The following is a 16227-nucleotide window of genomic DNA, read 5'->3' as shown; positions in this document are numbered from 1 at the left end:
CAAGGGCTAGTCTCTCTCATCCTTAAGAGAAGGCCGACCAAGAGCCACACAAACACAAGGCCCATTCTTGGCAGATGGCAAGGATGCCCGTGGTTACAACCCTGAGTTCACGAGCTGAGGCTCTGAAAGCTTCTGACCATGTGAGAGAAGGCACCAATACACTGCCCCGCCACTACCTTCTATCGATATCTGAGAGTCTTGGAATTGTAGAATCTTAGACTCTGAAGGATAGAAAGGCCCTCTGTGGTCGTGTGTTCCAACGGCCCTTCTGAGGAGTCGCAACTGTCCTATCCGGGCTCTGATCACAATGCCCTCAGCGACAGGAACTCACCGCATCCTGGGACCTGAGACCTGCCTTATGTGAGTTCCTTGAGGGTCTCTTCTCATCTTCAAGGCCACAGAGATGCCCCCTATCCCCAGGGCCCAGAACAACCCATCAGAGCCAGAGCTGCAACTGTCACATCCAGCACTTTGCCATCCCTGAGAGATGAGGAAGTGAGAAGGAGGGCTTTTCTCCACAGCCACAGTTAAAATGTCATCACATGCAATAACCAAACTATCAGAGGGGCCGCATCCAAGTCAAGAAGGGCAAGATATAAGTCGTCTTACCGAGCAGAAAATGACGTGCTGGAGACTATTTTGAGGCGGCGTGCAGTAGTGGTTAACAGCACGTCTGCTGTGTGCCACGCAGGTGACCTGTTCCTTAATCTTCCTGAGCTTCAATTTTCTTGTAGGCAACATGGGGTAACGATGTCGAGGTGGTGGGCTTGATGTGTGGATTGAATGAATGTGTCTAACGAGTGAGCCCAGGGTGGCACTAGGGAGGTGCTCGGTGAATCCAGATTCTCACAGGGTGATGTCTAGAGACTACGTGAGCTACACACACTGCCCCTCGCTCCTCAGGAGCCCCACACTGGCAACCCATGTTTCTTGCCAGTGCGATTCCATCCAGGCTGAGAGCCGACTGCAGTGACATCGGGAGAAGAGAGACCTGCTCCATCCTGACAACTGCCTACTACCATCGGCTGGGCCTATTTTGTGGTCTCCCCACCCCTCGGGTCTTTTTCTACCTGAGAGTGAGCTACAGCTCTCCTTCGTACTCGCGGGTCACTCATCTGTATGGCTCTTCAAGCAAAACATCATGTGTTTGCTAAAGTTTTCCACGTGACTGCTGGGAATAAGGCCCTGTGTGGGGAGGTCCAGGTGATCAGAAGAACCACTGAGAGTGGGGACAAGAGGTGGGGGTGCCACACAGCCAGCCCACGGCTGGGCAGGAAGTGGCCAGGCGAAAACTGCAGGCACTACTTCCATTACACCCTGCATCTAGCCCAGTTAAATTCATTCACAGCAAAATTGTTTTTTTATTTTTCCTGACTACAGAAATAATGCCTCTTCATTACAAAATCTCTGAAAAATACAGAAACACATAAAACACAAAATAAAAAATTCCTAATCCACACAGATAACTGATGTTAAGATTTTGGTGTGTTTTACAATATTCGAGTTTTCTATACATTTTGACCTGGTCATAATGTATATATAGTTGTATACTCTTTTTTTCATTCACCATAATGGCACAAGCATTTTTCTGGATTTTTACAACTTAGCCAGTTAAGTCCCTGTTGATTTAAGCCCATTATTCTAACAAAAATCCTTAACCAGTACAATTTACCTGCCTCTTCCCAGGATAGAGTGGTGCTGGGTGCCAGTCTGCAGGAAGAGAGGGAGGGAGGAGGAGGAGAGGAATAAGAGAGGAAGTGAAGAACGGGGAGGAGAAGGAGGAGGAGACAAAAGCAGCACTGCTAGATTCATTCTCTCGGCACCTTTGTTCCCCTCAGACTAGCTCTGTTTCTCAATATTGAAAAACCCGAGGAAAGTCACCTGAATCCCAGGTGAAAACTGAAGCTCAGAGTCACCTGGGCTCACCTGATGTCCTTCTGAATCTTTTCCCTGCTCATTCCATATGCCCAGCCCTACAAGGAAGGGAAATCACACCCTGATAGGAAAAAAGCCCTCTTCCCCAGGGACCAGTCCTGCCAACCCTGAGCAGCAAAGACCCTGCTTCAGCCATCCTGCCTACACTTGAGTCCTCTGCCCACTTGTCACGTGACCTGGTTTCTAGGTCTCCGTAGTCTGGTCACTTTCTCCTGACCCAGAGTATACCACAGCATGTCAGAGGAACGTCAGAGCTCCAAGTGGGTCTGTCAGCATGTGGTACAGAATAGGTCAATCACCTTCTTCGTTCCGGATGTTATGCTTCTGTTAATGCAGCCTACATTTACATTTGCTCATTTGGTAGCCATTGCCTTGGCTCATGTAGAGCTTGTGGTCAGCTCAAACTCTGAGCTTCTTTTTGCATAATTGTTGGTAAACCAGTTCTTCTACATGCTATGCTTGGACAATCACTTAAAGAAACCTAACACAACACTTGATACTTTACCCTCTTTATATATTTGCATTATGACTTTTAGCTCTCCCTCTTGGCTTCTTGTCATGGGTGAATTTGATACACGTGGGTCATGTCTTTATCCAATCTATTGATAAAATGATAACCTGAGCTGGGCCCAAGACAGAAATCCCTTTAATCAGAGCCCCAGCAAATGTTTGATCAGCTTTCTAAAACCTGTGAAGAAATACCACATTTTTAAACCATCCAGTCATGCATAGGTATACACAAAAAAGAATTGAAAAAATGGGTACTAAAATAAATATTTATACATAAATATTCATAGCAGCACTATTCACAATAGCCAAAAGGTGGAAACTACCCAGAGGTCCATCAATGTACAAATGGCTAAACAAAGTGTGGTATATATGTACAATGGACTATTATTCAACCATAAAGAGGAATGAAGTTCTTACACATGCTACAACGCAGATGAACCTGAAAACTTTATTCTATGTAAAGGAAGCCAGACACAAAAGGTTGCATATTATATGATTCTAGTTTAGGTGCAGGGAGGGGCTGAGGGGAGAGGGGAATAGGGAGTGGCTACTTAATGGATATGGGGTTTTCTTTTGGGGTGATGAAACATTTTGCAATTAGGTGGAAGGTGTGGTTGTACAACACTGTGAATGTATAAATGCCACTGAATGTATTGTGCATTTTAAGATGATTGATTTTGTTAAGTGAATTTCACCTCAATGTAAAAAATGCATCTTCAAAAGAAAAAAAAAGTCCAATGCATTCAGCAGACAGCCTTGTGTGGGTATTGGGGACACTGAGATGAATGAGACCTGCTGGCTGCTAAAGCTGGGAGAGCCCCAAACCATTAAAGTTGAAAGTCAGCTGCCCCCTGAGATCCACCTTCCACGCTGCTGGTCCTCCTACTGGTTACTATTGTCACCACCGTGCAGACTTCCAGGGGTGCTGTCCCTCCCATCTTAGTGGTCTGGCTTGGTACGACACAGAATGCATCCTCTTACTCACTTTGCAGTGGAGAAACCAGACAAACATAACCTTAGCGATGTGATCAAGGTTAACCCTCACAGTAGTGAATAGTAGGTACCCTTGATCTGATGTGATGAGAATGGCATGTTAGTTGTGTGGTCATACTCCCAAGAACTTCTAAATTCCATCTAATCATGAGAAAAGCATCAGAAAAACCCACATTGAGAGCTAGTCTACAAAAAGCTGTCAAGGTTATCAAAACTGTCAAGGTTATCAAAAACAGAAAAGTCTGAGCAATTGTCCCAGAGCAGAAAGAGGGTAGGGAGGCATGATGATTAATGTGATACAGTACCCTGGGACATAAAAAGGACATTAGGCAAAAGCTAAGGAAATCCAAATAAAGTATGGACTGCAGTTAGTTAATAATAATGTATCAATATTGGTTCTTTAGTTGTGACAAATACAAGATGTTACAACAGAGGAAACTGGGTGAGGGTGTACAAGAATCCTATGTACTACCTTTGCAACTTTTCTATAAATATAGAACTATTATTTTACAGTTTGTTTATTTTTAAAGTTTATTTTAAAATGTTATCTAAAAAAATGCATCCTTTTAAAATCCTCACAAGGGCTTCCACAAGGCCGTTCAGACAGAGACAACAATAGGGAAATGAACAGAGTGGAGCGTGACCTATTAAACATTTTGCAGTGTCAGGTGACACTTGTTCTCCGGGTGCTAATTGATCCCAGGTAGAAAAATAAGGCCTTGCCTGATTGAGACCCTGTTTTCCAAGTTCCTGACCTGCCACTTCCTGACTTGGGAGCACACCTGTAGATATAAATACCTTTAAAAATCCAGACTAAGAGCGTAGGGGTCTCTCTTCCGTAGCCTAGGACCGCACAGCCGTTCCGCTTTTCAGGCCCTGGACAACACATCTTCCCCAGGGGACTTATACCAGGAAGCACTTTAGATGAGACACCTGTCTGCCGACCGGGTGGAGTTTCGGACCTGATGTTTATGTTCTAAGTCAACAGTAGGACACCTTAATCCAACATCATATCCACAGATGCTCCTGCCACTAACAAGAGGTCATTTCCTTCTCTACTGAGCAAACATTCCTCCCTTTGGTACATGAAGAAATCCTGGATGCCTTTGACTGAGGCCTTTCTCAGATACAAACGCAGGGCAGGACAGTGTAGAGGTTAAGAGGAATGGTTTGGAATAGACAACCCTAGATTCAAATCCTGAATTTCACCACTTTTTAATTTACTTAAAACTAATGACCCTCAGTTTCCACAACTGTAAAATAAGGATAATAATAATGTCTATTTTATAGGATTGTTGGAGAATGAGATAATTCCTGTCATGTGCTTAGCGTAGTACCTGGTATAAGGTCTCAGGCTCTTGTCGAGGTTCTTGGATGAAGCTGATGAGAAGTCCACAGACTCCAGGGAAGTGGCACCTGCCACCAAGGCCATAAGTCCGTTAGGATAGAGAAGACTGAATAGAGAGAAAAGACTGGCTGAATCCTGGAGCCAGTGGAGAGGCCAGGGAGGTCCAGGAGGTCCAAGACGTGGGTTGATGTGGCATGAGCTTCTGGAGTGTACATGGTGCACTAGACATTAGCCTTTTTGTTGAAGGATCGTGAGGAGGCCCGGGCGGTACACGCAGGGGGAAGCCAGAGTGTACCTGGAGATCTCAGGATCCATCAACCCCAGTTGTACCCTGGCACCCAGCACTGGCCTGGCACACAGCAGGTGCTTATTGGAGAGGGGTACCAAATTATTTTATCTGAAGGAATAGTATAAGTGAATGAGCATAACTAAATGCTTTTGCACAACTTACAGAAAAGGTAAAGGTAACCCCGACATATATGCACTACCTTGGTGACCAGGGAAGTAAGTCACCACAGTGGCTATGGGAAGCCAGCATAAGGCTTAGCTGTCATCACTGTCTTCCAGGGTTTGCTTGTAAAAGAGATAATCTGCCACGGCAGATTTGGGAATCCCCATCTTGTGCAAGTTGCTTACAAGGTAATCCACTCCTTTGATGAATTTCACCTGCTTGTTCAGGTAATGAATCTTAAGGAAGTCACACAAAGGAGGGTCATTTTTGTCAGTGGCCAGTTAGTGCAACTCCAGTAGTGACCGATTCACACTTTTTTCCAAATGTACCACACACTCCATTGCATTCAAACCATTCCCCAGTCATGATGGTCAGGTTTCTTGATATCCTGAAGGAAGACTTGGCCACCTCGTCAGTTCTGCAGCTTAACCTGTTTCTCAGCATGTTCCCTCTCTTCATGAGATTAATGAAGAAAATATTTGACAAAGTTCTTTAAAGCCACATCATCAAGGTCAAAGAAGTAAGACATGGATAGTTAGATGTAGGAGGTATAGAGCTCTAGATTGATGGCCTCTGAGTCCTAGGGTAGTTCTACGCCCTGCAAGGAAGATGTGGTTATCATGGTGGGTGGCTAAGGAGATGCAACTGCAGCGGGACCTTGGGACAGTTCGAGGGCACTGTGAGAAAATGGTGGAGAGCTGGCTCCGAGCAGCTGGCAGGGGTGGGGGTCGAGCACCGGGCTCCATCCAAGCGCTGTTGAAGCAGGAAACTGCAGGAACTCTCTGCAAAGATTAAGTGCTTATCAAGCACACAAATGACAGAATGCAAGGTCCTTGTTGTCAACAGAAATTCCCAATCTGATGTGTGGAAAAAGGAGAAACTTTATTCAGGTAAACAGTTTGCAAATTGGGAAACGCAGCCTCTGGTAAAAACAAAAGTGTGCTCCATTAAGATAAAGGGGAGGCTACCTTTTATAGAGAAACTTCCCACCTTGGTTCCTGATCAATCCATTTTATACAAATGAAGAATCAAAATTTGCACAACTGATTGGTCCAAATTGCACAGTCATGATTGGTGAAAACTGTGTGTTCTGACTGGTTGTTATGGAGCAGCTCTGACTAGTTAATATAGATGCAAATGAGGATATAGCTGCGCAGTTCTGATTGGACCAGGCAGGTCTTAGTCCATTGTTCAAAATATGATACCAGAAACTCCCTTATAAGGGGTCTTAGAAGAAGCTCAGTGCGGGAGGTTGAAAGTTCAGTCTGTGTCTTTTCCCTGAAATGCAGAGTGCCTGAGAAGCCTCTGTCAGCAATGGCTGCTAGACTCTGGTTATGAATTTGGGTACAGTTAACTACAAGGAATCGTTCTTGGCAGATATATTCCTTTTGGGAGTTCACACTGTCTTCAAGGCCTTCACAGTCTAGCATGGAAGACATGGCACACCCCACACCCAGGAAGAAACTTGCCTGGCAGTAGGGCCAGATTGTGGTCATTGAATACCCCGAGGGAATGAAGTACTTCCAGGGTGAGGCGTGGGAGGACGGTGTGAAGCTGGGTTGCAGAGCAGGAACACTGCTGTATGCACTCGTCTAGCTGTCCCAAGAGTGCTGGGGAGCGGAATGACTCAGGGCAGGGCAGGGTTGCAGGCTGGAGGAAGGGTGGGGCACCCAGGGAGAGTGCCAATAAACCTCAGGATGAGCCATCCCCATCCCTGCCATCCTGCTTCCTTCTCTCCTTCCATAGTGTACTGCTTCTGGGCAAAGGCCACTGCAGAAGTTCACAGACAAGACAGCTTTGACAGCATCTGCAATATAACTAGCAAAGATCAAAATGGCATAAAGCTGGAGTGACTTTCTGAGTGCCAAAAATAAGCAAACATCTCAGAGATTACTTAAAAAAAAAAAACAAGGGCAGCTAAGTGTAACAGGAGCTGGAGCTTCAACATTGGGCAAAGCTGAGTTAAAATCCTGGCTTAGCCTAAAGCCTTAGCACCCAAACTCCCTGAGTCTGTTTCTTCTTTTTAAATCTGGCACTGGAGATGTCTGTAGGAAGCCTGGCTCATTCAGTAGGGGCTCGGTGACAGGTCGGAAGACATCACCTGTCACTGTCACTGCATTATCCCAGATCATGGCTGTGAAGGGGCCTGGACAAACATGCTAAATGCCACAAGGGCTTCCATGTAGGGCAAAAAGTCACTCATCTTTCCTAATATTGCTGAGTGACTGTGCTCATCTACTAAAATTGCCCCGGCAACATCTGATGCCCAGGGGAGAGAATAGTGCAGTGTAACTTGCTCTCTCAGCCAGCCTCAAGCAGCTGCATCCATCCCTCAGCTCTCAATCAATCCATCTCCTGTGTTGGGTTCTCAGCCCAGTCCTAGAGGGCATGAGAGACGAGGAAGACCCATCCCCTGTCCTCTAGAAATGTAGACTCTCACAGGACAGGCCACTCTCTGAGAACTGGAACGAAGCCTCCTGATACGAAGCCTCCTCGGATCATGGATCCACAGCACCTGAGAGCTGCCCAGTTCTGGCCCTTTGTGTGGTGACCTCTCAGCCTGGTCTGCACTGATCCTCCTCCATGCCAGCCACACCTCTCTCCCCACTGCTCACTGCACAAGACAGGGCTTCCTCTGTGCACTTCCCTCCATCTGGAAGGTCCTTCTTCCAACTCCAATGCAGAGGGTCTCCTGCGAAGCCCTCCCTTTTTTGTCCCCCTCAGCACTTTCATTTGTTCCACCAATATTGATTGAAGCTTGCTGTGCGGTAGGACCTGAATAAAACAGAACACGGGCCCCACCTGTGTGAAGCCTCCACTCATACGGACTCCTCAGTCCCTGTGAAAGGGCAATTAGCTCCCTGTTTTGTGATTGTTTGTATGTCTGTCTCCCCACTAGCCTGTGAGCGCCATGGAGGTGGGGGGCTGTGTCTGTCCTGATCACTGCTGTGTGTCCAGTGCCGTCACACAGGGTGTCACGCGGGGTCTCTGGTCCCGCTCCCCACACAAGAACGCGGGACATGGTGAGGCCAAAAAGGAACAACGGAGCCATGGATAGGGGAGTCATACCACTATATTCTCGATGGTGGCTGGGTTGGAGACACAGGAAGCACACATCCGCCAGTACCCCAATGAGGGGTATTCCTGCACTCCAGTCTCGCTGGCAGCTGGGCAGGACACAGGAATAGGATCAACGTGATCCTCAAACCACAATCTGCTTGCTAACCGTGCTTGCTAGCTGCAATCCACCGTCGGCATCTCTGCCAATCAACCAACCCCCTAGTGTAGCCACGGCCGTTATTTAGTGACTAATGGCTCACCCAGCCACAGCGGATACCCATCTGATTACAGCTGATGGCCATCTAATAACCGAGCCAGCACCTTTCCACGGGAGGCTGAGAGCCTGGAAACCGCTCTCTGGGACTCTGTCCCCACAGTAATATCTGGGACATGCTTATTGTAAAAAATTGTTCGTTGCTTATCTGAAATTCAAATGTGTATTTGCTAACCCTGGTAACCCCTTGCCCACCCACCTCCCATTTCAGAACCTGCCACTCACCTCTGCTTGAGCCTCCCAGGAACCATCAGAGACGTCCTGGGTCTCATGCAACATACTCAGCCACTCAGGAGTTCAGAACTGGAAGGAACATTGAGGATTATTTAGCCCCATTGCTCCCTCATATGTGGACGACGAGAGAGGCCCAGAGGGGACAGGCACTAGCAAGCTCTTGGGTCCCTCTTAATTCCTTGGCTGCAACTTGGGCCTCCTAGAGAGCATGACCCTGGGGAGGGGGTGTGTTGCTTAGGGAAGGTCAGAGCCCTCCCAGGTAAGGCAAGGCAGTACTGAGTCTCCACGTTTCTGCTCTGACACACCCCCACCCCAGGCAGTTTCTGGGATCCTGACACCCCCAGGTGAGTCACTTCCACCTGCCAGGCTATATCTAGAGCCTTGCCCAGGCCCTGGCTCCTCAGCTCCTGCTGGGTTCCCTGTCAGAAGGAGCTGAGTTGGCGGGGTGGGAGGTGGGGGTTTCATAGGCAGGAGCAGGTGAATGGGGCTGGACCTCATGGGAGAAGCTGGTCTTCCAGGTGGTGCATTGCTTGGCCATTCCCCTCAGGCCCTTCTAATAGCCAGGCCAGGTAGGTCTCTCAGAGATGACTCAGCTCAACTCCCAGTGGGAAACTGAGGCGGGAAGTGGGGGCAGGGACTTGGCCAAAATCACCTAGTCAGTGAGGCACACGAACAGTGTTTTCTCTATCAAACAGCCATTCCATCCATGCTCCCTATTGAAATTGCCGACCCCTACCCTGTTCTGTGTTTCTTCATCTCACTTTTCCCTGCTCGACATATTATGTATTTGTTTATGGTCAGTCTCTAGTTAAAACATAAATCCTGTTCACTGTCTTGAGATCCCAGAACAGAACCTGGCGCTGAGTAGGTGCTGAATAAGCCTTTGTTGAAGGAAATCGCCCCTATCACATCTCACTTTGTGTGGAGCCGCCTACATGATGCACAGCCCTCCCACAGTGCAGCCTCTGAGAGGAGCTCTGTGCTGGGCTACGAGCTCCCCAGGCTGGGTCGGCGGCTCCCTGCTCTGATTGCAGCCCAGCCTGAGTTTTGGGACTGAGAAAGTAACAGCGCAGGGCTGGAACGGTGATTTCAGGTATGCTGCTTGGTGGGGGTTGGGCCCTCACCTGTCTACCCCAGCACACCCCTCTGGACCAGACAAGCTCACAACACCTGAGCATGGCCAGGAAGCTCTGTCGCAGAGTCACACCAAGCTAACCACTCCCAGCCGGTGTAGCCCAGGACACAGCCCTGAACAAGGGGTTGATGACCTGTCTGCCTCGCCATGTTACCTGGCCTGTCCCCACCCCTTGCTAGGCCTTGTTCTGCCTGTCTGTACAATGATGGCCTTGGGCTGACTGATCTCTAAGGTCTACTGGCCAAGCCCGCCTTTGGCTGGTTTCCACTCCACCCCATACCTCTCTGCCACCCATTCCTGCCCTGCCCTGGGGGTGTCTCTTATCCTTAAGCCCAGACCCTCCCCTCCATTCTGGTCAGAGCTTTTGCTGCCCCGATTCCCTGTCCTTATCTGGAGCCCAAGTCCAGGTTCTGTCTGTCATGGAGACCATGAGTGGGTGGGGCCTAAGGCACTGCCCTGGGGGTAGCTGGGACACTTCAAAGTCATCCAGAGAATGTTACTCAGAGAGGATCTGTCCAGACTTGCCTGGCCCCAGTCCTCTGACCGGTCTAGCCTTCTCCGTCTCTAGTTATACCATCTCCCTAGTATGTCCAAAGCTGAACACTGCACCCTCCCCAAGACCTGTTCTCTCAACCTCAGCGAGGGCACCTCCAGCTACCTGGGCCAGGAACCCGAGATCCTGGAGCCCCCTCTTAGCCCCTTCCTGCCCTCCTCCTACCCCTCACTCAGTCCTGACCATCCCTCTTCCCTCTGTGACATCCTGGGGATTGTCTACTTCTCACCTTCAGCCGCTTACCTACGTTCATACTTCATCGTCTCTCTCTGGCACCTTGAAAGCAGAGAGCGCCTTGTCACTGCTTTCTCTGCTTTCAATCTGTACTCCAAGCAGCAGCCAGAGAGGGATGCTACTGGCAGCAAGTCCAGCCTCGTCACGGTCCTGCTCAAAGCCCTCCCCTAGCTCCCCATCGCCCTCAGGATACGGTCAGTTCCTTGGCCTGGGATTCGAGGTGCTTCTTTATGTGGACACTGCCAACCTCCCCAGCTCATCTCACACGGCTGTAGCACTGACAGCTGAGCATTCCTCCCCCTCCCAGCCTTGGCTCGAGGTGCTCCCTCCACCTGAGATGCCTCCCTCCACCCTGATCCTTAGATTCCTCCACCTTCAGGCATCCGGAGAGTTCACAGTAGGAATCAACTTGTTACCCAGGGGGGAATGAATAAACAAGGCTTTTCTCAGGGTGCATGTGTGTGCATGAGAGTAAGTCAATGTTTATCTATTTACTCACAGACACATAGTCTTGTTTCAAAAAGGATTTAAGACGGGTCGTTAAATATTTATTGAGTGCCAGCCATGAGCAGCAAAGCCCCGTGTGCACACATGCTCACCCACACTCCCGCTTGCAGGCACAAGCCCAGAGAACCATGAGGGTTCAGGGCACAGGGCTTCAGGGTGAGGGAATTCAGAGGAGTCGGGAAGAAGGAATGGGGAGCTAGGGAGGTAGGGGGGATTTGGAAGGAGACAGCAGTGAGAAAAGCATGACAAGAGACAGGAATAGAGGAAACAGAAGTAGCAAAGGCTGCAGGTGGGAGGAGGGAGGAGATACACAGCATCCTTCCGTGATCCCTGTTTGCATTTTGTCCAGGTCAGCCCTGTTCTCCTTTCCTCTTGCAATATCACTGGGTGAGGGACAGGGTGAAGATGGAAGTAGTGGGGGCGAAGACTCTGGGAGCCACTCAGACTCCAGTTTCCCCACAGAAGGGAGCCTAGTTTCTCAGCCAGCTGGCAGCCCTGTGGGCATAGCTCAATCTGGAGTTCCCAGCACTCTTTCCATCCTCCATTCATCTCCTCTATCCCTCCTGTGAGGGATGTCTGTGAGTATGTCCACATCCATTTCATCCGGGAGGAAACCAAGGACCAGAGCAAGGACTTCATCCCTTTGTCCTCAGAGGCTAAAATCCTTCCTCTGTCAACTCTCTTGGGTGCCATCTGCTCCTGAATCCTCCACAGTTGGGCACAGCCAGGGGGCTCAAGAAGAACATATTGGGTTGGCATCAGGAAGGGACCCTGAGAAGGGTCCCCTCTCTGCACTCCTCAGGCAGGAAGGCACTAATGCCAGGGCTTGACCTCCATGGGCTATTTTAAATGCTAGGCCCCTCTGCATTTCTACCCAGCCCTGGAACCCAGTTGGGCACTAGGAGACCGAGGCTCCAACCCCAGCTCTGCCATCACTTGTTTGTGACTCTGACCAAGACCTTGGCCCCTCTGCCCTTTTCCAAGTTGCTGAACTAGAGGATCTTCAGAGTCCTGAGCTCCCTGATCTCTGTGACTTCAGGTTTCCATGGGATTTGGTTTGTCTGTCTGCAGAGGCTGAGAGAGGGACCAGTTCCCATCCCATCCTGCTGGTCAGCACTGAGGGGGGCTCTCCAGACAGGGAGGAGGATGGCTGGGGGTTAGGGATCCTAGTTTCATCTGTTGCAGTCCAAGCTGGGGCTGGCCTGGCCCACTCTCCAACTGACCCCAACTGACTCCGGCACTGAGCAACTGGGAACTGACCCAGGTTGGGCTGAGGCAGCTGTCAAGGCAGCCCTAAAATTAGCCCCAACAGGGGTAGGGAGGGGGCACTGGCCCAGGCTTCAGGCTCCTAAGGCCCCAAAGGATTGAACCCACACCTCACTCAAGGCAGGAGAGGCCAGCTGGACTTCTGGCAGTGCCCCTGCCATGATGCTGGGTGGGAGAGTCATAAATGAGTATCGACACATTTCAGGAGGGGGATTGAAGGGCAAGTACCCTCTACTAGTTGCTTGAGCCCTGATGTAGCTCCTCGACCTCAGCCTGTCAGAGGCCTGGGAAGGACCAGGGAGTGTCCTTGCTATTTATATTCTTCTTTAACAGGGTTGAGGGGGCCAGCCTGTCCTTCCAAGTCTGAGTTGGATAACCTCACTCCTTAGCATCACTCCCAAGCACTGAGGAACTAGGAGGTAGAGCAGCCAGCTCTGAGAGTAGGATGGAGAATGGAGGCAGGCCCAGGGCCAGCCCCTCCCACTCAGGGATAGCAGTTCTGCCCACTCCCCTCCTCTCTGCCTCGGTGCTGGGAGGATCTTATTAAATGCAGATTCGGATTCAGAAGGTCTGGGGTGGAGTGTGGAAGATGCTTTAAGGTCCTAACAAGGTCCTAGATTGGTCTGCAGACCACATATTGATCATGAATCTTATTTCCCAACCAGCCTGGGTGGACCCCCAGACCTGGCTCCCTGTCCTCTGATCCACAGGTATTCTCCATCCTTGCCCACCTTAGCACACAAACCTCGGCACATGATGTAGCAGGTGACTGTTTCACTGTGGATTCCTGCATGAGTGTGTAGGTATCCACGGCAATCCTTGTGGCCCCGTGTATACTGCATATGGCTTCTTACATGTGTAGAGAGTGTACAAAGATGCATGTGTACAATAATAATGAAAGTAGCTAAAATTTTAACAAATAGCTAACATTTATTGAGCACCATGGCCAGGCAAGGTACTAACAATGTTACAATACCTCCTTTAATTCTCATAACAACTCGGATGAGGTGAGAAAATTGAGGCTCACCGAAGTTAAGTGACTTGCTCAAGGTCACATGATTAATAAGTGGCAGTCAGGGCTGCTGTTCACATGCACTCACCTTGGTGCCCTTGAGCGTGGAGCGTGTGTGCAACTGGGTGGGCACGGACGAGGGCATGAATAAAGCAGCAGTAAGAATGACTTGTGAGGGAAGAGTTGTGTACAGTGATTCAGAGCGTGTGCAGAAAGGAGGTGGGAAGGAAGGAGACACGGGCATGAGTCAGACAAGCCTGGGCTTGAATCCTCACAGTGCTGGGCCGAGCGAGCATTGACTTCCTCCTCTGTGAAATGAACACATCAATAGCTGCCTCATGAGGCTGCTGCTGTGAGAAAGAAATGCGATAACACATACAAAGTAGCTTGCCCAGGGCCAGCCCGACACACAGTAGGTGCTCAGGATGTGTGAGCTGGCCCTTCCTTCCCCTGGTGACTGAACTGCTTGGCCATCTGGGGAATGGCTTTTGGCCTGGTTGGGTGTAGCCAGCTCACTAAGAGGAGGCATCTGGGGAGGGCCAGGGACAAGCAAGGGCAAGGCCAGGAAGGTGGTGTTGGAGTCATAGATGAAAGAGCGCCCCAAAGAGAGGCAGACATCCAGAGAGCCCTCAGAGCCTGGCCCATTCCCCTTGCAATGGCCCAAACTGGAGACACCTCAACTCAGGAGAAGCCCTGTCAGGAAAGCAAACACCCTCTCCCTTGACTCAGCCTTCAGCTATGCCAGAAACATCAGTCCTCATTGTTCTTTGCAGACCATGCCCACTGGGGACCAAATCTCTGGTAGACTGGGCTGAATATCAGTAAGGCTGGGCCTTTGGAAGTCCCTGGCCCCTTACTCCACCCACAGCACTAACCTTCCTCCTGGAGCTGGGGTATCCCCGACACTGCCCACACCTGGGTGGCTCCAAGCATGGACAGCTGTGAGGTATCAGTAGGCAGACCCCTTACCCACCAGATGTGTGCTACCAGCAAGTTTGCTACCTGAGTTGCTCCTCGGGTACTGAGCTGCCTGCTGTGGGCCTCTGTAAAACGTGGAAAGTTGCCTTGGTGTGCATTAGTCTCTCCTGTGACCCAGAGCAGAGGGGCATTCAGATGGATCCCCTGGTCTACCTAGGAGCAGGTGCTGGGGATGAGTCCAGGACACACTGCTGATGAGAGCTGGCTCAAGGTGGGAAACCGGATTATAGCACTGGTGGGTCCAGAAGCTCACTGCATTCACCTTCTTTATTTTCCGTGAGGCTCCTAAGGCCAAGAGAGGACCATCACCAGGCCAGGGTCACCAGGAGAAGGGCCACAGAGCCCACTGCAGCCATTCACCCATGTTGTTGGTGGGAGAGCTTCCAGAGGAGGATGTGAAAGACTGTGGCTCTGGCGCCCCCATGTGACAGAAAGGAAGAAAGACAGGGCTGGGCAGAGGTTTGGGAAATTGGCTCCCTGAATGGATTCCAGTGTTCCTAGATAGAGGTGCCCTTCCCGGGTAATAGGAGGAGGGCACTTTCCAGTTACACAGCCCCTGCCCCTACTTGTCACAATCCAGTATCTACCTCCCCACCAGACTGGGATAACCCAAAGAGCAGGATGGGGTCTGATCCATCACCTCCTTCTGGTGTGCGGGGAGCACGTTGTGAGGGTTTGAAGAAGTGGTGAGAACTGAATTGAGTTCAGTATAAATGGAAGGAAACAGTTTGGAATGTGAACAAAGATTTACTTATGCACAAGAATATTCAGCTAATTCATGTCTGTACAAGCAAAAATTGTGTTTATAATTGAAGGGGGTGATGGGTACAGGGGTTCATTACACTTTTCAATTCAATTTTTTAGTGTGTTTGAAATGTTTTGAAACAAAGGAATGGATAGAAAACATAAAGATCCAACAATAGATATCTAAATAAATGATGATGCAGCTGTGCAAAGAAATAATGTCTAGAGACATTAAAAATGCTACACAGCGTTCTTTTGTGTTTAATTATAACACTTTATTGCTACATAATTTACATAACACACAATTTATCCACTTAAAATGTACAATTCAATGGTTTTTAGTATATTCACAAAGTTTTGCAATCATTACCATAGTCAATTTTAGAACATTTTCATCACCCCCAATAAAACCCATAGCACTCATTCCTCATTTGCTCCCAAACCTCCTCTTCCCCCAACCCAGCCCACAAATCTACTATCTGTCTCTATATGTCTACAGAAATCACACTAAAAAATAATCTACCAAAATGTTAATATAGTAATCTGTGGACAATTTGGAGTGATTTTTGTTCTGTCCTAAATTTTTGACAAACTGAACATGCATTGATAGGAAAAACACACAATATTATAAAAGGAGGTAAGAGAAAATCAATAAATGTTAGAAAGAGATAATGTAAATAAGTTAAAATGAAACATTAAAAATGTATTTAATGATGCTGATTAAGCACCGGTGTGCAGGACCATGGGCACTTGGAGAGGGGGTTCTGAGTGGGGATGGGAGAGGCAAAAGAATCAGGCCACTAATTCCAGGGTATGGGGTGTCTAGAAAAAAAACATCCCCCACAGTGGGAATCAGGGAAGGCTTCCTGCAAGATGCAACGCTGCAGCTGGCTGGACTCTGAAGTGACAGGCAGATTTAGACTCATGGAGATGGGGGGATACCCGGCTACATCAGACACAGGCCTGACCTCTATGTGCACAGCCTGCTGGGGT

At 49.2% G+C, this 16227-nt stretch overlaps 1 protein-coding gene and 1 pseudogene across 2 annotated transcripts in view; both read right to left on the bottom strand.

Annotated features, from left to right (window-relative positions):
• The window catches only part of P2RY2 (purinergic receptor P2Y2), a 36332-nt gene extending 34640 nt beyond the window's left edge, over positions 1-1692 (bottom strand). Inside the window, exon 1 of one of the 2 annotated variants that reach the window (XM_033120564.1) lies at positions 1673-1692. The gene's annotated coding sequence lies outside the window, so the exon portion shown is untranslated. Of the gene's footprint in view, positions 1-609; positions 936-1672 lie in introns of those variants that run through there. The other variant, XM_033120562.1, reaches the window with a different exon arrangement.
• A 3415-nt stretch (positions 1693-5107) lies between these two features.
• LOC117029740 (ferritin heavy chain-like) lies at positions 5108-8850 on the bottom strand (annotated as a pseudogene).
• Between the last annotated feature and the right edge of the window lie 7377 nt (positions 8851-16227).

This window comes from Rhinolophus ferrumequinum, chromosome 11, assembly GCF_004115265.2.
Source record: "Rhinolophus ferrumequinum isolate MPI-CBG mRhiFer1 chromosome 11, mRhiFer1_v1.p, whole genome shotgun sequence".
Classification (NCBI taxonomy): Eukaryota; Metazoa; Chordata; class Mammalia; order Chiroptera; family Rhinolophidae; genus Rhinolophus; species Rhinolophus ferrumequinum.
This window is presented reverse-complemented; position numbering and strand designations above follow the sequence as displayed.